The sequence below is a fragment of the Strix aluco genome, chromosome 5 (assembly GCF_031877795.1).
Source record: "Strix aluco isolate bStrAlu1 chromosome 5, bStrAlu1.hap1, whole genome shotgun sequence".
Taxonomy (NCBI): Eukaryota; Metazoa; Chordata; class Aves; order Strigiformes; family Strigidae; genus Strix; species Strix aluco.
The window spans coordinates 36,039,203-36,064,646 of record NC_133935.1 but is presented as its reverse complement, the minus strand read 5'-3'; positions in this window follow the sequence as shown (position 1 = coordinate 36,064,646).

The following is a 25,444-nucleotide window of genomic DNA, read 5'->3' as shown; positions in this document are numbered from 1 at the left end:
GATTTCTTTCATCCCCTGATGACAAAGATTGGACTGCCCTTCTTTGAACTGATGGGGGAGAAAGGACAGACACCCTGTACTTCTTTGCCCATGTCTGCTTGGTTTGTGACTTGTCCAAAACCTCTGCTGAAGGCCAGTGAGGAGGAGGCAAGGGCTGCAGTGTACCCTCTTCTGTGTCAGTCAAAATACTCTAGTCTGGAACATGAGATAGAGAAAGATGCTCTTTGGGGGCTAGAGAAGCAACTTCATCTTCTTCCGTGGAGTCTTTCTTGTGCTGCCTCTCTCTCAGAGGAGATTGCATTTACCCACCTGCTGGAGCAAATGTGGGTTAAGTGAATTTTGTAGTTTAATTACAGCTTCTGTTTTGAAGTTCTTTGCCTGAGCTGTTTCACCATTCCTTGGTGACCACATTTAATTAATTCTTGAAAAAAAGAGGGAGATCTTTACCAAGAAACTTCTCTCACAGACAGGGTCTTTTCAGGGTGTACACTTAGGCCCCTCAGTGAAAACTTAGCTGCTTGCAGCAATATTTTCCATCAGGGCATATAGGCAGGTTGCACTGTTAAGCACATCACTTCACGCCTGCTTGGGGAATGTGAAGTGCTGTACTGAAAGGCAGGGAGTGAACTAGCATTTTTCCATGCTTGTCTTCACAGCCCTCTGGTGAGCGAAGGGAACTCCAGATCCAAGTTCTCCCTGGAGAGCCAGCGATTAATGAAAACCTTTCCTGTGCTTCCTCCAGGAGAGGGATGAAGAAAAAGAGACTGTCCTTACCAGCATCGCTGGGCCCATCAAGTACTGCTGGAGCTGATGAGTGCTTCTGGCCCCAAAATACTGCCTTACAAGAGATTAGAATATAGAGAGAAGCTTCATGGCAGATTTCCCAACATGCAGAAATCCAAAAAAGTACTTTGTGAACTGAAAATGAAACATGTCTGTCTTTGGGAAAGGCTTTGTTTGTCTAAACATATTCCTCTATATTTGCTTTGTGCTTAGCTTCAAGCAGAAAGCAGCTTGCAGGAACCCTCCGAACTCCTGATCCCCCTTTTCCTTCAGTGCAGGAAAACTGCCTGAGAATCCATGGCTGTCCCAGCTGTTCCAGTTGTGAAGGAAAAATGTCCTGTTCTGAGTATAGGAGGCAGTTCCCTTTATTGCCAGAAAGAAACCCCTCACAAATAGCATCCTGCCAGTATTTCTGCAGGGCTCCCTCATCCGTAAGGTTTTGGAACAGATTATTTATATGAGCTACCACTTCCATTTATTCCAGGCAAGAGACCTAAGTTAAAATGGAAATTAATGTGTTAGCTTCGCTCTCATTTAAGTTTTTTAGCTTTTCTCTTATGCACAGTGTATATTACAATGAATTAAAAAATAATAATAGCTAATCGCAGCCTGGCAGGGATTTTTAATGGATTTAATTTTTCTCTATCGTGCTTATATGTAATCTCTAACATTCAGTGTTTTATGGGCTTGTTATCACTCTAGTAGTGCTTGCAGAGAGTGCCTGGAGTACTTGCAGAATAACTGCGGGAAACACAAGCTCCCCCAAGACCAACAGGTGCTGGTTCCTGTTCCCAAGACAAGCAGCACATGTCCTATGTCTGGGTGGCTGGTTTAGCATGATTCACATCATAGGGGTTTTTGTCTTTCCCACAACCACTTTTGAGGGAAGTGAGCTTTTATTGGAATGACTTACATCACATAATCAGTAGGTGGCCTAGAAACATGCTCAGGCTCGGTCCTTGAACTGCCCTTGTTGTGCTGAAGCTGACAGACTCCGCATGCTTTTGTCAAAATGAAAGGTGGCTACCTTTCACTTCATTGTGACATATTACATAGGAAATTATGACATTATTACACGTGAAATAGTAGAACCTGAACATTGCCTGTGTGGGTATGAATGATGTACATGTCAGCTGCTCAAGGGATCAGGTCTGGCTGGGGTTCATCAGTCTCCCCACAGAGGTCCTGCCACTGCCTTGGAGGGGATATTTAGGTTTCGCTGCTCAGCTTCTTTTTATAAAGCATGAATCCATTGTAATGCTCCAAAATAGTAAGGATTGTTGGTCCATGCAGTGCAGGAAGCACTGTTGCTATGGTAACCAGTCCTGTATCATTTTGTGTGTGTTTCTGTAATAAAAAACAATATATATATATACGTGCACTACTTTTATTAGATTATTGTATCTTCGAAAAGCATTGCTCAGCTTTTTACCTCAGAATCAACAGTTTAATTTCAGACTGGGTCAGTACCAAAATGATGATCATTATTATTCCAGCTGCTTTTTTGGTGGCCTTTGTGAATTTACTGATGGTCCCAGCTCAATAGATAGTGACAGGTGTCTACACTATTAGTGTCTACTACAATTAGCACTAATTGGTACCTCTATTGGCAGCAGAGGTTGGCTAGGGATTTAATGGAGATGAGAGATGAACATGCTCTCTCTGTGTTCTTCTCTTTCCCCAAATATAGAGCAAAACACATCTGAAATAAGTCCTCATGGTCAAAGTAAAGAAGAGAGAAAGTTTCAATATTTATTACTTGGTTTGTTCCTGAGTGGTGGCTTAATGGAAGCATTCAATCTCTGAGACTTCCCATTTGGCACTTTTCAGGTGAAATTTTCATTACTAGCCTAATTTTATCCAGGTGCACTTCTGCAGCTGCGATGTGTTGTGCCATAATTTAGCACCTGCAGTTCTTTCTAGCAGCAAGAATTTCCAACCAGGAAAACAAAGGTTGGGTCCAGCCTTGATTCAAATAAATAAAATTTTAAAAAGCAACCCCATCACGAAAAGAGCAACAACAAGCTGCTTTTCAAGAAGGTTTAATCAAGCAAAAGCGTTAGTGATACAATACTCTTTGCTGATAAGCATTAACAAAAAGAGGAGGGAATTGCTTGTATTGCATTTTAAAGGATTTTCTACAAGAATCTTCGTTTGCTTAATTGTTACTTCCCTTTGTAGAAAAATCTCTCCCATTTGTTAATTTGTTTCTTTTCTTCTTATGCCTGACAAACAGCTCTAACCATGTTAAATTGTTTGCTTGTGATAGGGGAAAGGTTTTTTTTATTTATGCCTGTGAAGTTCGTTGAAAGTCTTAGAAACATGAAATTTATAGTAAGTTCAAAACAGGTGAATTACACTCCAAGTAAGTGTTGGCAGCTCTTTATCTTTCCCTTGTTTTCCATATTTAATTCCACCCTTGAAAGATGGAATATGCATCATTTCCCCATCGTCTCTCTCTGGTTCACATTGAGTGAAGTGCTTTGAATTAATTATGTTAAATTATTAATAGCTCACAATTTGAAAACATTACAGGATTTGAGTAATGTTTTATCAGGCAGTAGCTGTATGATAGTTCTGACGTTTTCATACAGTAGAGTACACCTCCAGCTGATAGGTAAAAATTATGACTATATGTTGGAAGCACTGAATTCAGTAAATTGTGAAGCATAATAAGGTAATGAATGTTTAAGCTGCATATTAGAAAAAAACTCCTGTTAATGAATAAACTCCAGGAGAAACAATGAAAGCAGCATTTCTTAGGTCCTGTAACATGAACTGTACAGAAATATTGAATGCAAACCAGCTCCCTACTGGTAAGGACATGAATGACATAAGAGGCTTTTTCTGTATCTAATTCCTGTGATTCTTTGATACAAATTATTATCTGATATATCACCTCTATGTGTCAATAATTAACTGATGGCTAACTAACAGTTCATTTGTCAGGGAAAAGGAAAAATACTGTTAACACTAAGCCCTCAAAACCAGGCATTGAGCTGATAGAATTCTTCTAGCATAAAGGGCCAAATACAAAGTTTATCTTCTGTTAAATCTCCCCGACATTTTAACTAGGGCTATAAAATAAATGGCCATCTAAATCAAGCTGTATTAATTTCAAGTATTATTTTGAACCTGTTTTATGACACTACAGCCATCCGATAGTGTTTAAGGGAGAGGCGAGACAGCTGACAAAAGGCCTGAGAATTAGTTCTATAATTATTTGCACAAGGAAAATGGCTTCTTTCCACATTCAGCCCACAGTGTAGTTCTTGATACATTTCATCAGCCTCGCATAATAAACCCTGTGGAGGAATTAAAGAGGCAGGAAATATAGGTTAGACTCACAAGACAAACGCCGGCACTTAGTGCTCATTTCAGCCCCCCAGCATTTGAGGCTTGCCTCCCCTGCTCTGCCTCCAGCTCCTCAGCTGCCTGCACTTCCCTGGGTGGGAGCCCAGGACCCAGGCTCAGGGCACCCCTCCACCTGGGCAGGGATTGATGCCATTTCTCAGGACAGCTGCCCTACCCAGGGCATTTTCCTGGGGTTGGAACAGTTTTCGTTTCTTGTACCAGGCAACGAGCTATTGCATGGGCTGATGAGAAATAGAGGTGTGCCTGACTCTCCTTAAAAAGTGGGATTTCACCTTGCCCTGATACTTGCAGTCTTCTGGTGGATAACGTCCTTGGACAGTGTCATTGGCAGACGGTGGCTCTGAACATCTTCTTGTCTCCACTGTATGGAGAAACCTCAAGCATCCAGCCTGGGGCTGTGGTTTCCTTAAGAAGGCAGAGTGCCTAAAAGCCTTGTGTGGCATGACCTAAATCTTCCCTGTGGATCTAGACCCACCTGAGTAACAAGCCTTAGTGTAAGAGACAAAATATGTATACATCTGTCCTTATATATCTAACCATAAAGGGTTGTATTTCCTAAGGTATTTAGACATCTGTTGAGTCATGTAACTGCTAGAGTGATTTTCAAATGTACCTTAGTAGGTTTGACAGCCAGCTCTTATTTCAAAGAGTTATTTAGACAGCCAGAAAGATTTTCAAAGCGTTTATCTATTTCTCTGAGTATTGCTCATCTACTGAAAACCCAGCCCATGGTCTTTTGCAAGCAGAAGCATGATGTTATTCATATGCATCTGTAACATCAAAATACCCATTCACTGACCATTTTATAATATATTCTATAAGCCTTGGCATCAGATACAGTGCTCGCGAGGACTCCTGCAGGACTCGGCCTCACTAAGATGATCTATGTCTTCTCCAAAAGATGCAAATGCTTTACTCCTCCTCAAGACAGTAGGTTTTCAGGTTGTTTCACCACCTTCACTCTTGGTAGCTGGTATTTCAGCACTGCCTCCTGTCCTTGCATTGCCCAACACTCCTGTCTCTTAGGTACGTTAGACATTTCCCAGGGATCCATCACAACAAATCCAGCTTGAATAGAAGTAGAATCGATGTCTTTTTTTTTTACTCCCTAGCTTACCTAGTATCCACATTGGAGCACAGTATCCCTTTGCTGACAGCCTGACCAGGTACTTTTGAGGGGAAAAAAAAGGGGGAAATTCTTGCAAGGCCTATAATTAAACTTTGTTGTCATGCTGCATGCTGAAATGCAGGGTGTCATATCTCAACTCTCTTCCATTTATTCTGTTATTTCACAGTGTCACAAGCGTTCGTGGTGTAATCAGGATACACACTGGCAAAACTGAAGCAATCTGCTCTGTAGCTGCCTTTAGTTCAAGTTCTCATTGTCTTGTAATTAGCTGGAGTGAATGTGGCTCCCCAGCAGCACACGGCGCACCGTGACATGCTTTGGAACGAGGTGCAGGGCTGGAAATAAAAGCATTTCACTCAGGGTGCCAAAGTGCCTACTGTAGGTGCAACACTGAAATTCGCTTATTATAATCCCTCTTGCCTAATTAATTCCATTGATACATTCACTTTCATCAGAGTTTTGTTGACAGTCTTTAACAAAGATTTTTTCTTTTCCCTTTTATTTTTTTGTTTAAACTAGAATAGTTTTATTAGCTTGTTTACTTCAGAACAACGTGCCACCTTTGATTAAACTCCATGTGGATTTATAACTATGTCCTCCCCATGTTTCTGTGACCTTTACAGCACATCTGATAAGAATAAAAGGTCATGGATTCCAAAAGAACTGGTTCTAATAATAATGTCAGGCAGGCTCCCCTGAAAGTGTGTGATTTCCCTTCCTTCTTTCTTCTTTTCTTCTCTTTCTCTCTCTCTCTCCCTCTCTCTTTTCCTGCTTTTTCAAAATAAGATGAAAATTAACATGAATAAAATTAATGGTTTAATTTTGCAGGAGAAGGAAGAGGGTTTACAGTGCTCCACTGGGGAAAAGGGCTTTTGTCTTTGTTGATGACCTAAACATGCCTGCCAAGGAGAAATATGGTGCCCAGCCTCCCATTGAACTGCTGCAGCAATGGATTGACCATGGCTACTGGTTTGACAGGTGCAATAAATATTAATTAGTGTGCTTGGCTACAGAGGAGTAATGATATACACTGTTTCTCTGAAGCGTTAAATTGTAGTGTTAGTCTTTTATAATTCCTCATCTTCTCAGTCACAACAGGAAAACACTTGGAGTTACATGACTCCCTGTATAGGAAAAGGAATAAAGGCTTATATGTTGCAGTGAATTACAGCATAAGAAAGGCAAGCCTGCATTGGAGAGAGGCACAACGCTCATTTTTGTGGTTTTGAGAAAGCATCATCAGTATTTAAGCCAGCACAATACAGTTTCAAATAAATTTTTAGTTCTTGGTTGTTAAGGACTAAAGCAAAATCATTTGCCTTTCAGAGAATGACTTTGAGGTTAAAATGCAGTTGAAGATGCTTTTCTAACATGCGGTCAGTGTTTAGAGGAAGAGTGTGTAATAGACTCAGGCACTTTTCTGCATGATTCATGTTAATACTGGTTGTTAGAAAGACTTCAAATTCTCCCTTGTTTACATCTCATGTCTGAATTTAAAAGAACTTTCTGTTGTTTAAGAGTAAGCCTAGTTAATCTGCAGCTTTAAAAAAATCTAGATTTGAACAGGAAAAATAAAATAGCACCTAGCCATGGAGGCTCCATTACAGTGCTCAATTATTAGACAAATGTAACCACACCTTGTGATACACTTAATTATATACACCTAAGGTACAAAGCAGCTGCACTTTTACCAAAAGAATGGGCCATTAATTAAGAACTCGTACTTCTGTATGTTTTATTATTATTATGGTTCACAATTACGCTTAAACCAGTCATTACACACATTACTGTACCGAAGGTCTTGTTTTCTAGTAATATATGTTTAACATTGTATTACAACTTTACATGGCAGTCTCAGCCCATCTTCCCTCTGTGCTTTTCAAAAGAGAGGCATGAAAGTTGGCAGGTAGTGTCTGCATTTCAGTTGGAACTCCTACCTTTCTCTTTATCCTTAACCAAATAAAATAAAGGCTTCAGCTTTTCTGTAGTACAATACAAAAGAGCAAGGAAATAAAAGAGGAGAAATGTGGGTGTTTTCAAGTCTGATGTTTTCTCAAAACTATAGAATATTTCTTAATATTTTCAAAGTGAAATTGCACTAGAAGCTTAAGGCATTAGGTAGAACATTTTTATCATTTTATACTGAACTTGGGAAACAGTGATTGAAATGCATGCAATTTTCCTGCTTCAAAATCCCTCATTTTCTAACAAATACAGCAGAGTTTCTTTCCTTTTATGAATAAGGCTTTTGATTGTCAGAAATGTTCATACTCCCCTACCCTCTATATGAACCATGAGATGGAGTTTGGGAAGAAGCAGGAGGGGACAATAAGAAAACAAACTCATACCATTTTAAATACAAAGGTTTTTCTCCTTTATATATTCAGAATTACTTCTGCTTGTGGGTGCAGCTTGTCACTTGTCAGCCTGTCTGGATGAGCAATATACACAGAAAGAACAATTCAAGGAAGACAGTCTTTGCTGGATAAACAACAAAGCATTAGTTACCTGGAAGGCAAGAAGACTGGCATGTTTTTCCCCCCAATGACAGTCTATAACAAGCAAATATTTGCTGATAATGTCTGACAATATAGCCACAGGAAGAAGCAGCTGAGGTAATTCTAGGTAGTATCCTTTACTGTCAGAGGGATCCATGGCTTTCTAAGGTGATTAAACTGTTGGTGGCAAAGCCATTGAGGGTGCTAAATAGGAAAGATTTGCTAGTAAAAGACCCACTACTGCCTCAGAGCCTGCTTTCTGTCACACTATCTGTGTGGTTACTGCAGACAACGAAAAAGGCTCCTGATTTCATGCAGGTAGAAGTTCTGAGGAAATCGTGCTCTTGCATTTGCATTGTCTGTCAGCCTCTGCTCCCTGACAACTTATGAACGAGTTTTCACACAGCTATTGCAGTCTCAGAGATGTAAAAGCATCCTAAACACATGAGGTGTGACCCCAGTGAGGGAAGGATGGGAACAGTGCGGGAGCAGGCCCAACGTGTATTGTGTGATGGAGTATGGGAGGGCTGTGAACGATATGCTAGGGAACCTGAAGCTGAAGTGTTGCGTGATGGGGTGGAAGCTCCCTTGGTTTCCCAGTCCATGAAATAAGTTCTTTTTTATAATAAGTAATCAAGAGAGCTTTACAACTACTTGCCTGGACAATCTGCTTCATAGCATATTTTCATTTCTCTACTGTTCTAAGGCTTTCTATAAATTTCAGTCCCCTAAACATCCCCCTCCAGACCGCTGGAACCCAACATACCAAGCTATGCACTCAGACTACCTTGAACAAGCCCAAATACCTGTGTTGCAGAGAAAAACAGACAGTGTAAACTTATTCATATCAGAATTATCCCACCTGAAGGCTCCTCAAATATTTGCCAGCTGGATGTGAGTAACTCCATTGCCTTTGAGCTACCTGAGCAAAGCAAAGGATCAGGAGCTACAATATGTGACCTCTGGAATAGCTCCATCTGGCAGAAAACCACAGTTGAGGGTCCTTTGGTGAAGCTCCCTTCATGGCATGAGTAACACATCCCCCTTTAAAAAAGGTGGTGAGCTGCCAGAAGAAAGTAATAAAGAAAACTCACTCTCTTACAACTAAAGGTGTTACGACTTTTAATCTCCTTTCTGGGAATTTGTTTAAAACCTGTGGCAAACCCACAAGGTATACTTGTGTTTGCTCATGTAGATTTATTTGTTTGCGTCTGTGTGTATCGCATTCATGTCTACTGGGGTATGTCTTGAATATGCTAATGAAATGCTTTGACGAACATGCAGTTGACCTGTGCAAAAGAGGTATGGAGGGGGGAGTCACAGTGCACTAATGAGGGAAGGAAGACCTAAGTTTAGTTTTGGATGAGGAAGCCTCGCTGGCACGTATTGCCAGCAGAAGACAGGTGTACTCCACAGGAGAAGCAGAATAAATCTGATTCTGAGCACTATCATCATCATTTTATATCCACAGCATGTTCGTCCGTGTGTTCATTTGTGCATCTGTTGCATACTTAGGTCTTTGTACTCCAGCAAGCCTTAAGTTATGTAAGCGGTTGCATGTCTACACCTAATAGACCATATGTTACAAAATGGCTCTGAGGTGGCAAAATAAGGGTGGGCTCAACATGAAGCAGAAAGCTTAGCTGTACTAGTAGTGGAGAAATGGAGGGGATGTGTAGCAATAAAAAGGAACAAATCCTGCCTTAGGATACATACTGTGAGGCAGGTAGCTTTTCACATGATGACACAAGCCTGTTATTTCCTGATGCTAGGAAAAAAAAGAAAGAATTACCACCTGTGTGAATCTCTCTTTCTCTCTCTTTCTCTCTCCTTTGTCTTCCTCCCCATGCATGGCTATTGATTACTGTATTTACCAATACTGTCCTTGAGGAAAAACTGTATTAAAAAGGTTAATTTTAACTGCAGTATAGCTCAGCCTGATTTCTTTCAGAAGCAGGTCCTACAGCCAGTGCTTGGCCAGACAGTCTTGCGTCCTCAAGTTACATTGCTTTAAAAATATGGCTTTTCAGTGGTGCAATTCTAGTGACTGATGAGAAACTTAGTGGATGTGTTTCTTAGGTGGATCAGTCCTGATTTTGGAAGTTTTTTCATTAAGCAGAACTTGGCCTTTGAACTTGGTGTGAAGGAATGTGTAATAGGAGAATTCTGTAAAGAAAGATGAGATGTGTTCACTTAGCCCTTTGTAGACCATATGAGTGGTTGAATTAGTGGGCTCTTTGACTCAACCCATCTGAGATAGTCATGTTCAGATCCAGGTAGAGTAAGAATCTGTGCTCCCTCCCAGAGCAGGCAAAAGGATGGACACCAGTTCTTGCTGGGGATGAGCAAATGAAAATAAGTCAGCCAGGCAAAGATGACAGAAGGATTTCCTCACCACTCTTCCATCCAGGTATCCTATAAGACTGAGAAGATGTTACACGTTTGACAAAGGTCAGGATTCTGGCACATTTCGTGTAGTATTTTCTATTCCTGCAAATATCACACGTTTCCTGGATTAATCAAGAACCACCTGCTTCTAACCACTTTAAGAAGCTGCATGTGCATATCTATCCATCCATTCATCCGTCTGTCTGTCTGTCTATCTATCTATCTGTATCTCTATATCTCTATGTGTGTATGCATATTTATATGTACGTATGAATATATATAAATATAGTTAATATAACATACAGATAGCAAGTATATCTGTGGATGTTTATGCTGTTTTATGTAGATATGAACACAGCAGGGAAGAAGTCCATCATGTGGGGCTTTCCATTATAACAGTTGTTCATCAAATCAACATCTTTTCTTTCACTTATCTCATTAGGAATAGTCTCTGCCTCCTCTGCCCATTGCTCAAGAATCCTGTCACTTTGGCTGTTTGAACTCTGAAGACTGCAGCAGAGTCTAACCCAGATATTGCTGCAGGCTGTTCATTTTGGTAAGGAATGGAAAAATCCTAATGCACCAGCCAGGCTGTGTGAGGACAAGAGGTCTACAGCATTATGATTTGCATTACAGACCAGCGCAACTGTACTCTCAGGTGTCAGGCAAGTGCCACTCTGCACTGCTGTCAGGGCTGAGCCTAACGGCTCACTGCCTGGGCTGGCCCCACTGATGCTCACTTGGAGAAGCTTGAAGCTACTGGAAGGGCAGTCATGGCAACACAGGGCTTTACATGGGCTTTGCATGAACTGCAAATACTGCCTGAATATTTGTGCAAATGCTTAGCTGTCTGTGCCATTTTGTTGTCTGTGTTGTTTGTGCTGTCCCAGTCAAATAATATTACCCAAGATAACTCATTTAATATGGGTTCAAGCATGTCTCTGGAGACTGTAGTCACAGCAGGGTCTGTGGAGCAGAGCAATCCTAAGGATGTACACATCTGGGGCTTGGGGCTTCAGTTCTGCTAATGAACAAAAAAGGCCATGAAATGGGGAAAACTTGGGTGGAGATTGGCTGATTTCTCTGAAACTTTTTGTCTCCTACATCCTGTCTCTATACCCATTGCTCCTCTATTCCTACCCTGCCAATTTTCCCCCTTGTTTCCTTTCCAACATCTTTTCTTTTTAAATGTCACACTTTTTCAATTTTAGATATAACATTTCATACTCTTCTATCTCAGGTGGTTCTAAGAAGTCATAGACATGTGAAACCAACAACATTTGGTCCCTGGCAATTGTCCCTACCTTCTCCAAGCTGAACTCAGCCCAAAGTGTTAAATCCCCAATGCGGGCAGAGAAAATTAGTTGAGCTACCTGCAAAAGAACTGTTGCAAATGGTTTGGCTTCTCTGTAGGCCACTGGGAGCAGGCACAGAAGAAGAGAAAACATCTTCCCCTTACTCCTCATGTGATAGATGATATGAATCTTGCTACAGCAATAAAATGTTCTGGCAACATCTGAAGCTGCATTACAAAGTGTATCATTTATTATTTCTTCATACAGTCATACTTATCATGAGATTATAAAGTTAAATTTATGTATATCATATTTTGAAAATTACCAGCGCCAACTGTGTGGGTTATTTATACTTGATCTATTAATGAGAGAACTCACTTGGCAGGCACAAAATAAGAAAAGAAAAATGTGTTTCAGTCCTTTCTTGGATTCTAGATTTCGGAGAATATTTACATGTAGAAAAGTTTAAGAGTTCTAATATTTTTAATCGTCCACCATATAATGTGTTATTTTAGAATAGCAGGAGGGAAGAGAGCACACCATTCTATTGATCGCAACCTCCCCCTTAGAAAGCTGGTTCAAACTGTGCACAGGACAGGAATGGGGAAGACAAGATTCGTCTCAGAAACCCCTTTCTTTCTCTTGATTTTTACCTCACCACTGTGCTTGCAGAGTCTTTGTGTACATCACACAGAACACCTCCTATAGAGAACCATATAATGGAACCATATGCATCTCTGTGGATTCACAAATTGATTTACAGGTGGTTCGAATGTATTTGTCCATCTGCGCCTATCATGATAGAGTTTATATAGAACATATGAGATTTGCCTGTGTGTTTTTCTTCTGCACCTCTTCTCAGTGGCCTTACCTCAAATCCTTCCTTACATGATGCAAAATGAAACTCTTTCTATTTGCTGTCCTGGTTGATTTGTCAGGCAGCTAACACAGATGACCGAGCAGTTACTGGCCCAAAGGACCCCTTGGTCCTTTGCACATTCAGTGCAAAACTTTCCTTGCGTCCTCAGCAAGGATCCTTGCTGTATTTCTCTCTCTCCTTCTCTTGCTCTCAAAGTCTCTGTAACATATTATACCGACCACTCACTGACTGATAGTTGTTTCCCACTAATAACTTACCATGACTCCACGGTTTGAGTGGAGACTCCTGGAGGTCACTGATGAATGAACAGAGTTTAGAAGTTTAGACGTTATGTATAAAATCAGAATTGTTGTTTCTGAAATGATGTGTTCAGAAGTGTTGCTATTTCTACTCCTTACATCAGTGCTCTTGGAAAATAGTATATGCATTTAACAGTTACTCCTAGAAAACTGAGATATACAAACAAGACCACATCTTTGGCTCTGTTACAATTATTTTAGTTCTACTACTCACATTTTGAATCAGGGCCTTGTTTAGCTTCTCCAGTATGATTTTATCTTCAGCTTGGGAACATTTCAGAGACAAAGAAGAGGAATAACTATGGAGAAAGGTTGCAGCTTGATAATTTTCTCTTGAAATGAAGCATTTTTGGTCAGAGGGTAGACAGTCTAAAAAACCCTGTCCATCTATAGCTTCATGACATGGTAGGGTATTTGAATGAGCCTTCCTAGAGATGAAGGAGCCCGATGGGAAGCCATGAAGGACAGGTTTATTTCACAGCCCAAGAAGAGAAGGAGGCAGGAAGAACCCCAAGGATGGAGGAGAAGATGCCTCCTGAATACTTTAGTCTGACACTTCAGATGATTGGTTATGAAACTGAATCAGGGCAAAGCAGGTAGGAGTTTGACTATTTTGCATATATTTATTTAGTTCCTGTACAGTCTTGATGTATAAGAGCAGTGGGATTAGAAGCCTCTGCAAACCCTGTTGGACCTTTTTGATTATTGCACATTTATGGAGAATTAAATGGCAAATCAAAGAGCCTGCAAGGCTTGAACACTGGTAAAATCTTGGGTCAAGCAGTGAAGAGGCTATCAGAGGCCCTGAGAGCACAGCAGTAGCACCCTAGGTCCGTACCACTGCAAGGGGCAAAAGGGAACCTGTGTGGAGGAAGCCTGACAAGGAATCAGAAGACAGGGAGTTGCCAAGCGCAGTCAAAGCAGGAATCAACATTTCTGTTCATTTTATTTGTAAATTCTCCCCAACTGGTAACAGTAATTTTCAGGGGAAGAATAGTTGTCCGACAAACACTGACAATTGGAAAACCTGTGTGTCAGTGAAGAAAATGACATTGCTCTCTCACCCCCACTCAGGTTTTGCTGTCCCTCTCTCAAGGCTCTCTGTTTCTTGCCCCAGTAGGTGGGGGTGATGCTCAGACTGTCAGTGGCATCAGATAACACCACATTTCAGATCACAGCGGCAACCCTTTGTCTTCTGCTTTTTTCATGCGTGAATGGAGCCATGCGATTCTCTCACAGCAAGCCATAAAGAAGCTGAATCACCAGATGGACTGGTCTAGCACCAGTCACGCTGCACTTTTCTAAGGCTTAGGCTTCATCCACTTCTGCCCCCTCTCCCACCCCCCCCCTAGGGTAGCAGCTTTATGACCTGGAACAAAAATGTGATGAGGCTTTCAAGCCTTCTGACGCTGCAGTCCAGGCTCTTTCCTTGCCCACTGCACATTTTTGGTTGAAGTTTAGCAGCAGTTTTTCAGAGAATGGGGTTTGAGATCTGTGACATGAACACATTTCTATGACTTGAGATGGGCAACATATTGCTACTGCAGCAGCAGGGAAAAGAGGCAAAAAGAAGAAAAGTTGCACTGAGCAAAGGGAGAGGAAAGAGACTGAGTTGACAGAATTACAGCCAAGGTTGTTTAAACAAAATGAAGCAAGTGAAATAAAAGCAAGGGAGAAGTACTGATTTTCAAGAGGGAGACTGAGAATTATTAGTAAACCAGGGACTAAGTATCTTCTCTGTTAGTCTGGTGTAGCTGCAGGCACTGGTGATGGCAAAGGCCCCTAAGCAAAGTTCCAGAGAAAGGAGTGAGCTCCAGCGTACGAACTGAGGGAAAGGAGATTGCAAACACCGAGGAAATGTTGCATGTACAGAGTGCCCCTTAATCTCACCAGGTTACTGCATGTTACAAATGAATGGCTTTTTGGGGGGAATAATGCCCATCTTGGAGGACAAAGCTGGGCAAAGCATGTTCTGCGGGGCAGTGGGTTTGCCTGTCTGGAGGCAGGCAGGAGGACTGAAGACAGCAATTTATTCCTGTGATGTTTTTCCTCTGCCTCATTGGCAGACCAGAGATCAAGCCTGTTCCAGTAATTTCTTTGAGAATGCAAATCTTAATTTGCTGTTTGTTAAATGCTTAACTAAAGTCTGAGGTCATTATTTTAAACCCAAACTGTTAGAATAAACACTGTCAGGTATCCATTTGCTTTAGAGAATAGCTCTTCCTGACAGCAGTGGAGATGCAGGCAGTTACTTTTTAATACCAGACTGTGAAAAGCTCGTCCCCCAGCCCAGCCCCCCTGCTTTCATTTGCAGTAAACAGCATAGCCTGTCCTTATTTTGTGCTATGACTCTATGCTGGTTTCTGAGGTGCACTTAATAGCAGAAGGATAGCGTGGGGTGCTTTACACTATCCATTAAAGAGAGTTTGTGGAGGGAGAGCAAGCAAATTCATTGGGTTTGGAGGTTTGGCAATGACATGGAAAAAAAAAAATTAAGCCATTTTTTTGTAGGAAGACAGGGGTGTGGTACAAGTCAAGGACATGCTCTTGATTGCAGCTATGGCCCCTCCTGGTGGTGGAAGACATACAGACTCCTCAGTCTCCCTCTTGTTTTTTGATGTAATCTCCACAGATTCCTTCCCTAACGAAAACAGGACAAGTATCTTTCCATGAGGAGCTCACCGAGCATTTTGATGTGGAGTCTGATGCTTTTCTGAAATCATATCCAAGCTTAAAAGCTTAGTAACTATGTATCTTGTCTTCCCTGCCTGTATTAACAGCACTAGGAGCCAAACCCTGTGCCAAGGATTTGCACACCAAGGAAGTGAACAGGACTCTGCATTTGCCTAGAAAGAAGAAAACAGCACTCTGTTTATACCATTTTCCAATAAAGATAAGAAAAAGCCCTTATATGCATTCATTAAAATAGTTGCTGGATGGTTTTCAGAGCTGTAAATCATGTATTAGCTATTTCTCACATTTAGGTCAGAACCGAGGTCTGTTTAATGCGCTAGTCTATATCCAAAAGTAACTAAGAGCAAGTGTTTTGATGGGAAGGGAAAAGACTTTCGCTGTAGGCAAAGGTAGCATGCCCTGCTAAACTCTTAGCTAACTTGATATACAACCCTGTTCAGGAAAAGGGCACTGTCACTAAATTGTTGCCTTATTTTACCCTTCAGTAGGAATAAAACTGGCCTATAAGAATGAAAAATTTTAATACACCTCTATTACAATACACTCTCCTAATTGGTATTGATCTTCCCTGTGGTACCTGAAATGCAAGAAATTATTTCAGTGAGACTTGAGCTAACACAAATGGGAAATGGAGAGAAAGACTGGTGCTGAAGAAGGTGGGGGGGAGGGGTAGGGGCTGGCAGAATGTATGGCTTCAGCAGCAAATAAAGAAAATGATTTGTACAAGGGGAGCAAGTGTAAAACAGTCTGAGATTGAACCTGAGATGATAAATAGCTTTAATAGCAGAGAAATAGAATAAAATATGGAGTAAGGAAAAAAAATGTAAGAGACTCAAAAGAGGAAAGACACCTTTACAGTGAGCTATCTATGTGGACAAGTTTCAGGAATGAATTTAGTTGGGAATGTAGCTTATGTCCAGCAAGATCAGATGATGTCAACAACTCCCTGTTGACAGGTCAGAGGCTCAGGAAAACAGCCAGTGCCAGAACCCTGCCAAGAAATGCCTCTGCAGGTGGCAGTATCCTACAGAGAGGTAGGATTAAAGGAATTCCTGAGTTTAGTTGAAGCACATATGTCTTGGGATTTTTCTTTAGTTTGTGTTGTATCCCCTTCAGTTTACAAAGTTCAAATGATTCAAAACTCCATTGTGCCAAACAGAGACACTCTCCTCTAATGCAAGTGGTGTTTGACAACCCAATGGGCTGAATACAAGATAATGTTGGTTGCTAATAATACAACCCCAAATATATTCATCTTGCAACAGAGCACCAGGTAAGTAGTTAATTAAAAAGTTGATACATACAGTTTTCTTGAAATGGAGACCAGCTTTAATTCTGAAACATGAGATTTGTAATTTAGTGAAGATATTCAGTGTTTTTCAAAAGCCTTTTCCCATGCTCATAAACAGAACAGAGTAATAATGAGGCTCTCTGTCACTGTGTCATAATGGAGCAAGGAGGACAAAACTTCATTACACTGTTTTTGACTCACCTTCCATCAATGTGAACAAGATAAACACAGGGACCCAAAATATTCCATCAGTTTCTGGATGTGTAATTTAGTTCTTTGGTGGAAAATTCTTCATGCTTCTTCAGCAAGTGAGGGGAAAACCACTGAGACAGTATAATCTTCAAACCTGAGCAAACTGGGCTGTAGATAATTTTTCACAAAGTGCTATGTATCTTTGAAGAGCGGGTCTTAAACAAGATGCATTCTTTTTCCTGTTTAACGTTATTTGCATGTATTCATCCACATTCTTCTGCAGTTGTGCAGCTACTTAAAAGATGGCACTTCAGCTAGAATACAGGTGCTGAGTTTTGTCTCTGAAACCTTCCTGAGTTGAATTAGGACAGTCCAAAGTGACACAGAATAAATTCAGTTCTCAGCCTTCATTCAGTATTCAACTGCATTAGGACATAACAGGTCTGAATTATTTCTCTTCTTTGCCAGGCAAACTTCAAACTCACTAAATTATTTCTGACTGATGTGAATGTAAAGGAAGGGGAAGCAGTTTTGGCATGGACACTCAAAAAGAAGAAACCACATTTTGCGAAGAGTTCCAAATTACACAACTCATTTTTTTGTAAAGTTCCCAGGCTGCACGCAGTGAAGATGCTTATTCAGGACCTAATTTTAATTTGCAATACAACTGTAACACTGTACTTTGGGATATCATCTGGGCTCTAACTCTGCCAGAGCTGCTGCTTTTTTTTTTTTTTTTTTTTTTTTTCCTAATAATCAATGCAATCCCTGGCTGTGCAAGTCCTTGTTTTGGGGCACTGACATCCAGCCAACAGAGGGAGCACTACTTAATTAGCAAACCCAATTTCCAACACTGCCAATGTGGCTGCTGGCTGCACAGATAAGGAGGTCATTATGGAAAAGCTATGCAAGCCTTTTCCCCTAAGAACTGGAGGAGGGCAAAACGACTGCCAGTGGTACAAAAACGAAACCTCATGAGGCATCATTTTCACGCCATGGTGAGGATTTGACAAAACAAGAAGGGGGGAAGGGAGGGACAAAAATGTGAAGTATTACCCATTAAAACAAAAGGCACCTCCCAGGGTGCAGCCCAGATCTGGGGTTCAGCTGCTACCCATGAATAAGCAGAGCCCCCTGAGCCAGTGCAACCTTGGATTGAATCTGGGGCCATCTGTTACCTCATTTATTAGAACTGGTTAAAAAAAGATGAAATTCTTAGTAAAGAGTCCTGCTGGTGAATTTTGACATTTTTTTCAATGAGGACTTAATTGCAAATCTTATTTATCCAGTCTACAGGTCTGTCACTCTCTGTCTATATGGTAATATGGCAGTATACTGCTACTGTGAGCTGGAAAACCAAACCAAGCCAAATAAAGTTTTGCATGCTTTTTTGTTTTCTTCTTTCTAAAATAGGTCTTTGACATTGTTTTGACAGGGAGTTGTACTCAAAGATTTGATCTTCCATAATATTTTTTCATCTTCAGGGCTTATTTGCCTGCATCTTTAAACTCATATTTATTCCTTCCATAGCTATGAAGAAGAAATTAAATACATCAAATCTGTACTTAAATATATATCTATATATACAGACATACATACATATATATACATCTCCTAAGAACTGTGGTTGCATGAAATAGAGAACTTTTAATAAGGCAAACTCTCTAGTCCTGAATCCTACTGTGGAAATGAATAGGGAAACTTTTCACAGAGGAGACCCAACACTGCAGGGAGAGAAACACTCTTATGTCAAAAGAGCCCTGTGGACACTCATCTCTGCTTGGCTGGTGCTTTTTTTGTGGTGCAGGCCACTGCACAAAATAACCCAAGTAGGAGAATAAGGCCCTGAGATAATAAGACAACTGCAAATGGCCAACCCCGAAGAAAAGTTAGGTTTTATTTGGATTTTCAGTCTTTCAGAAAACCTTCCCTCCTGCTGATTAAAGGCTTATATCTCTGGCTTCTCTAGTGTAACTTTTCCTGTCTTTCGTGGCTCTAAAGGCTGGTACACCCCTTAAAAATACATGGAAAATATAAAACGAGAAGGAAAAATGGGGAAGATGCAAACAGAGGCTTCGGTGATGCAGAAAGCAACACCTAAGAGCAACGAAATTAGCAGAGAAAGCCATGGGTGAATTAAAAATGCATTTAAAAAGGTAAAGTAGTCATCATGTTAAATTTTTATTTCCTTTTATCATTTAGTTTTTCAAACTGATTCCCTTTCTCTTGTGCTTTGATTATATCCATGTTTAGTCCTGTCGTCTCATCCCACTTACAGCCTCTCTGGCTTGATTGTCTAGAAATATGATCAAAGGACAGATGTTTGTAACTCTGGAAAGTTTCCTTTCACACAAGTTTATCGCTCTCTTGGAGGCCAAGGACACAGGAAATGCAGGCTACATCCAAGCTCACTTTATCACCAAAGGATTTCTAAGAACTGCATACGCTCATAAACAGGATTTGTCTGAACTCTTGACTGACAGGCTAGAGCTGTTCTTTGATAGTGTATCCAGTTTCCTGCTGATAAACCTGTGCTCTAATGTGGTGCTCTGAAACATCGATATAGGTGTGCTTTTAAATTTTTATTTTATTTTATTCTTAAAGGCTTCTCTTATTCCATTTCTCACCTTACCTCTATTCCACAACAGTTTTGGGCAGCAACACACATGAATGACCAAGCTGTGGCTGCTTGTTTATGTAAATCTTCTTGAACCTTCCCCGGAAGGGATTTTTCAGCATACTTTCTGGTTAGCATGTTCAGTTTGAAACAGCTAAATGTAATCCATGTGAAAATATTTTTGTGACTCTGTAAAGATGTAAGTAGAAATTTGTATTCCCAAAGAAAAAAAAAGGAGGATTAGTGGGTGGAATAAGTTGCTTGTAAGGGGCTTTTTATATCCCTGAATCTGAACATACTTGAAGAGATAAAATTGCAGAGCAATTTAGAGGTCCATTTTAAGTTATGCTTCACCAGCACATGGAGGTCTGGGTTGCTAAGGGTGTCTACACCATTATGCCGTACTTAGGAAATGGTCGAAAGCAAGGAATCTCACGGTTGTGTACCTGGTCTTTCAGTTTTATGCACCAGCCCAATAGAAAGTAAGGACATCAGAAACTGAGACTAGACTTGAAGTGGGCAAATGTGAAAACACACACTTTTGTGCCAGCCACCCTTATCTCCCATCATTTCCTACTGCCAAACTTGTACTTTCTTTGTAGGAAAGTGAATGGATGTGAGTGTGGAGCTCAGAATGAGTGGTAAGAAAGACTTCAGAAAATCCAGTCATAGCCTCCAAGCATCTCTGATTCAGAAAAGCCTCTGTATTTGAAAAGGTTGTACAGTTACATGGAAATTATTTGATATCTTGGAATTTGAAGACTGCAGGCTTCTTAAAAACACATGACATCGATGTATTATTTAGGAAGCAGTGCATTCCCTAGAGAACCCACCAGCTAACTTCCTAATATGACTGAAAAATGTGAAGAAGAGGAGTACCCCAGCCTTTCACCCAAGGGACTAGCTCTTTGCCAAACACGAACTTTCCAGGCTGCCTTCGACTTGCATTGTTGCAAACATATCTAACTAGCCTTGAGATTTTTCCTTCTGTAAGGCTGCTTCATGAATCCTCTTTGTACCACATAAATGGCTAGTGTGAGGGGTTAACACTCACATATACTGTTTTGTTCTTTGCCACCTTGTCTGAACTCTGCCATTTCAATGGGCAGCCAGCAATAGGAAGTTTTTGATCAAACTGAAAATCCTTGCATTTAAGTGGAGTCTGTTTTGCGAAAGCTGAGGCAATAGGCTGAGAAGTTAATACACCCACTCATCATCTAATCTTGACACTGGCTCATACAAAAGTACAAGTGAATAAAACTGCATCATTTTCTGCTAGTTTTTGGAGGCTTTGAGATCATGGGGCTTGGGATTTGCTTTAACACTCTGGCTGTCACTAGCATACTTGCATAATTATTGTACATATTATTGATTTTGAAAGATTCATATTGTCCACTTTTTTTATTGATTGGTAAGGGGTGATGTTATTGAAAGGCAGAACAAGTACCTCAAGCTATTGAAGGAACATGAAAAATAATGCAACTATGGGTACAGGAAGTCTACTGGGTCTTTTGTGATAAAGTTGTAGACAGTCAAAGCTGATAGAAATGGAACTTTCCTTCCAGACTTTGAAGGTAATGAGAAAATTGGCTAATGGTTTCAGGCAATTGAAAGCTTTGGAGCTTCTAACAGTAGAAATATTATGAAAGATGCACTGACTCTTCTTTCGTTTGCTTGCTTGATTTTTAACTTGATGAGCCCAAAATATGTTCAGGTTAATGAAATTCTGCCCTGGGAACATACATCGTACAATACAGAGTCAAAACTGTGAATGGTAGTGTAGAAATGAGATGTTCAGTCTAGCTGCCTGTAAGCTTAATTTCATTTCACAAGTGATTACTGCTAGTCTGCTCTCTGGTTTCTGAGACAGAAATAGTCACACATTCATTTAGCTTATAATAATAAGCAAAGTCTATATTTGATGTTATTCAGAACTTGCTTTGAACTGTTAAATGGTCAACAGTTACCATGCAACTCAAAGGCGATAACTTCCCTGTGATCCTTGTTTTAAAGGAAGAGAAATTCTCTGGGTTTAACTTAGTGATGCTGCTTGTGAAACATTCAGCTAAAGGTGTGAGCTATGAAATTCCATCCCCTGCTGAGGTTGAAGAGTCAACAAACACTGAAACCACGCAGCCTCTTTCAGTCACGTGTGAAACAAAGCTTCTCCAGCTCTGTCAAGAGGATGCGTTCAGTGTTCAAAATAGTCTAAAACAGGAGAGAGAGTTCATCTCATTTTTGGTAGTCCTTACAGTGGAGCTTAGCATCATGCAATGATGCAGGAATAGCAACATCAGAAAAATATATCTGAAGAGAATTTGTGTCTTCAGGCAAGCTCACTGCCAAGAAATGAAAGCAGACGTGCAGTTTGTAAAGGCCCAGAGGGCCGCTTTTGATGAATGAATAATGGGGCAACATCAAAAGCAGATTCCTGGAAATTATGAAACACATGATGCAGGTTCCTGCATTTTAGAGATTTCATGATATTCAAGAGAGATTTTGTACAACAAGTGAGTTGACACCGTATTCATAACTCACTGGTGATGAGCTATGTTGTACTTAGCAAACACGCTGAAGCTAGTGGGCCCTCAGCTCACCATCAAACTTACTCACTGGTAGATCATAGAATCACAGAATGGTTTGGGTTGGAAGAGACCTTCAAAGATCATCTAGTCCAATGTCCCCTCATGGGCAGGGACATCTTTCAGTAGATCTGGTTGCTCAAAGCCCCACCCAGCCTGGCTTTGAACACTTCCAGGGATAGATTCTTGAGATCTACTGGAAGTTGTTTAGAAACCCATGCAACTATTGAACTAGGAGGACAACTCAGGTCATCTAGCAAAGTCACACAGCACAAATATGATAAGGCATACATTAAGGCCTCATAGGCAGCCTTCAACTTTTGAAGTGCTACAGGAAAGCCAAGTCAATTTTGTCTGTTCACATGTAGATATGCCTTGTCTCACACGGAGCTTCTCATCGTTTTCTTTGGAGTATACTAGGTAGGCCTTAGAAATGGTCTTTGAAAAGTGTCTATCTCCAAGGGAGTATCTCAGATTCAATCACTAAGACGAATTCACCTGCTTTTCTTCTCTTTTCTGGGGAAAAATAAAATTAAAAAAAAAATAAAGGGTAAGGAAAAGTATTCTGAAAATCCCAAATAAATAATCTCTGAAAGGCAGTGTAGAAGCATGGAAAAAGAAATAAGAACACACCAAAGCTGAAGCTGGATATATAACCAGTCAAGGGTAGTTGGAAGGCCCTGTCTCTCTATGCCAGCAGAGCAGAAAGGGCTGACAGTGGGGAACATGGTCTTTCCAGGGCAACACCAGTGATAGGGAAGAAACGTCATCCCTTCTCAATGTTTACTACAGACCTAGTCTTCTTTCCTCCTAGGTATGTCAACACTGCAAAATGGCAAGGAGAGTTACCGGAATCTACATTGTTTTATTAAGATATTTCACCCAACTTCATATACTGTTTTTTACAAACAAATGAGTGTCCCCAGTCAAAATTCTTCATTTTGCACAAGTAAGTGCACTGTCACTGAAAAATGTAAGGTCCCTTTGCATGGGTTAGCTGGAAACATTCATGCTCCTGGTGATTAAATCTCAGCTGTAAAACCCCTACCATTATAGTACACTATAGCTCGTAATTGTGTCCGGGTGCGTGTGTCAAGAGCAGTCTCAGGCATGTCCATGTACTTTTCATCCTTTTATTGATTCCTTTGCACCTAAAAAGTCACAGCTGCTTCCATTTCAGGAGATGTACTATAGTTCTTCTTTTAAAACAGTATGACACAGTTCAGTAGCTGGAATGTGCTGCAGAGCTGGGACTGCTAGATAGCTTGTTTTTAATTTTCTCTGCAGGAAAGAGTAATGTATAACTTCTCAGCAGAGTAACTGTCACAAAGAAAGAGGATAGAATAAAAGGCATATTTTGGCTCATGTCAAGATAAAACTGAATGAAAAAAAATCTCACAGTTCTGTCTTTATAACTCTGAAACTGAATTTATATCAAGATTTCTGGTTCAAATGAGAAATCAGCCTCAAACACTCATTGGAGACATTGAGACAATTCAAACTTTCCAAGACTTTCATTGTGCTGGTTTCTAGTATTTTTATTCAAACGGATCTCTAATTAATACTGTAAAAAATTCCTGTAAAGAAACTACTATCAGCAGAGAGTGCTGACACAAGCATAGGGATGAATAGTTAATTGGGGAAAAACTTCATTGCACTTTTACATTTTGCAAACTGCCTTTCACAAATACCTGGGTAGCAATCTTAGCACTTGTGGGCAATGCCTAGGGGGGCACTCTGAAGCAATAGGAACTTGACCTCACTGCTTTTATTTACTAAAAATGTTTAACAACTGCTTTTAGATATTCTGCTAGCATTGGAAGTAATGATTTCTTTTTAATTAAAATCTCCTAAAAACTGATGTGACAGGGTTCTCTGAAAAAAAAAAAAAAAAAAAAAAGAGAAAAAAAAAAAAGAACTGGCAAATTAATTAACTAAACTAGAAGGTCAGTTTTAAAATCCTGCTGCAGACTAATTAAATCCTAGACACTGACATTTTTGGCTAAAAATTGCAACCATAGTAATTAGTGTAGTAGGAAATTTCCATATGCCATTGTGCCAAATGAATGAGAGTATTTCATAATTGTTCCTGTAGGACTTCTTGCAAATAGCTGGGAGGTACATGATCCTATTGTAGGAAATATGCAAAAGCATCGTAGTTCTTTCATTCCAGTAATAGTGGCTCCCCAGGTCAGTTGTGTGAAGGAAGGAGAAGTCTGACAAATGTTAGGAATATTATAAATTATTGTTATAGCAGTCTCTCCTTCTTTTTTCCTAACACTTTTATAAATATTGCTATTTAAAGAAACAACCACTACTTAAATAAATAAGGCAAGCTATTAGTCAAAAGGCTGTGGAGAAATACATGCTGAATACGCAATTAAAATCACCAAAGTGAACAATTTTATATGATAAAACAAAAGGTGCTGCTAATTATTTTATTTTATTTGCATATATTTAACTATGCAGAGAGATTTCTTTTTTTTTAATCATTATCTTTTTCAGTACTGCTAAGGATTTGTTAAATGTCAGGCAGTAAAATTAAAATGTCAGTATATGACTTAAGGGTCAAGTAGACTTAATAAACCTGAACTACATCATTCCACATTTATTTCCAGATTTTCTACTGGAAAATGTGGTAAAAATGTGCAATGTTTTTTGTACAGCCCATGTGTCTTTTGGATACAATAGATTGAGTGAGCTATTCAGAGCTTTCTCTTTTCCGCACATTGTGCAAAATTTGCTCAAAGGGAAAAAGACTGCTCACATCTTGAGGGTCACTGATACAAGATGATGATTTGGGTAGCTTTTTCTTTAATAAATCTGTCTCTTCAAAGAAAATTAAAATGTCAGAAAAAGAAAATTACCAATTTACCCAATAACTAAAATGAGTAAAAAATAAATGACTGTTTCAGATGAGAAGCAAAAAGAGATAGTGCTGTTGTACTGTAGGACCAGCCTGAAGGACTGGGCAGCCTGGGCTCATAGACCTTCCATGTGTGCCTGAAATGATGCTCTCAGATGGGCCAGCTTCATCCTCTTAATCCAGGGCACTGCTCATTCCTATTATGTCCCTCTTTTATTCTCCACAAAACTGTCATGATTAGCACTTGGAAAAATAGTTGACAGTCTCCTCTGTGGTCAGCTAAACTGTAAAATACTCAGCAGTGCCACACCATATGAGCAGGGAGAGAAACTTTCAGAGTGTCTCCAAGCCCTGCTGGCCTAATGTCCTCAAGTCTCTGCAGTCAGTCTGCAGTTTCTTCTTTCAAAGACTAATGTGATGGTCTGTGACTGACTGCAGCAATCAAAGAGCATTCAGGTGCATGCAGAGAACAATTTTCTGGTTGATGTGTTCTTTCAGGTGAACTCATTCAGTAAAATGACATTTCATACTTCTCTTAGAAAATTTCAGTGTTTT